A 1,241-nucleotide genomic window follows, 5' to 3' on the forward strand; every position below is an offset into this window, starting at 1 on the left:
GCCCCAAGGGAGTTGTTCTTAAGGACGATGATTAGCAAGCAAAAATACTGGACAAGAAAGCAAGGCAACATGGATAAAAATCAGTACATAGAAAGAGACCACCTAAATTTCAGAAAGCAGAATTATCAGGCACAAATTATATAAATGACAAGCTTGAAAATATCTGTAAGAAACCATCAAAAGTGTCATAGCAGATTTAGAAAAGAGCAAAATAGAAACTCTAGAAATGAATACCACATCAACAAAAATGAAAACTCAAAAGACATGTTTGGCAGCAGAGAATTAGTGAGCTGAAAGATAGATCAGAAGAGATTATGCAGGATGTATATAACAGATGAGAGGATGGAAAATACAGCAGAGAAGTAAGAGAAAGGCTGAGAAAGTCTTACCTATTTGGGATGGAATCCCAGAAGGAGATGAGAGAGTGGGGCTGAGGCAATATCTGAAGAGAATGATGGAGCATTTCTCAGAAACAAATGAGACGCCAATCCACAGATTCCAAAGGCTCAGATTACCTTTTTATTTATGCTGCTTGGAATTTTCATACCTGAATACATCATAATGGAATTTCAGAGAAACAAAGTCTTAAAAGGAGCCGGATGGGGAGAGAAAGAGAGAATATCTTCAAAATAATAGCATCTAGACAGACAGCTGAGTTCTCAAGTGAAATAATGGAAGGCAGAAACAATGCCACAATGTCTTCAATGAGCTGACAGAAAATGACTGCTGCATCAGTCAAGTTCAACCAGGGAAGCAGAACCAGCAGAAGGTATGCACTAAAAGACTTGTTGCAAGGAGGAGCTTACACAATTGGGGGAGACGGAGGGCAAATCTGAGATCTGCATGGAGGCCATCAGCAAGGACAGGCTGGACCTCTCAGGCACAGGCTAAAGCAACAGTCCACAGGCAGAATTTCTTCTTCATTCTGGGAAGCTTCGACTCTGCTCTTAATATCAATTTATTGAATCAGGCCCACCCAGATTATCTAGAATAGTCTTTTTTACTTAAAGTCAACTGATTATGGACTTTAACCATATCAGCAAAACACCTTCATAGCAACTCCTAGATTAGTGTTTCATTAAATAACTGCGGACTGTAGACTAGCCATACTGATGTATCGAAAGACGATCACAACTGCCAGCCTAGAATTCTATACCCAATGAAAATATCTTTCAAGAATGAGAGCCAAGTAAAGATATTTTTAGATAGAGGTTGTGCAGTTGGCTCAGTTGGTCAGAGCA

This window comes from Galeopterus variegatus, unplaced genomic scaffold, assembly GCF_000696425.1.
Source record: "Galeopterus variegatus unplaced genomic scaffold, G_variegatus-3.0.2 Scaffold1193, whole genome shotgun sequence".
NCBI lineage: Eukaryota > Metazoa > Chordata > Mammalia > Dermoptera > Cynocephalidae > Galeopterus > Galeopterus variegatus.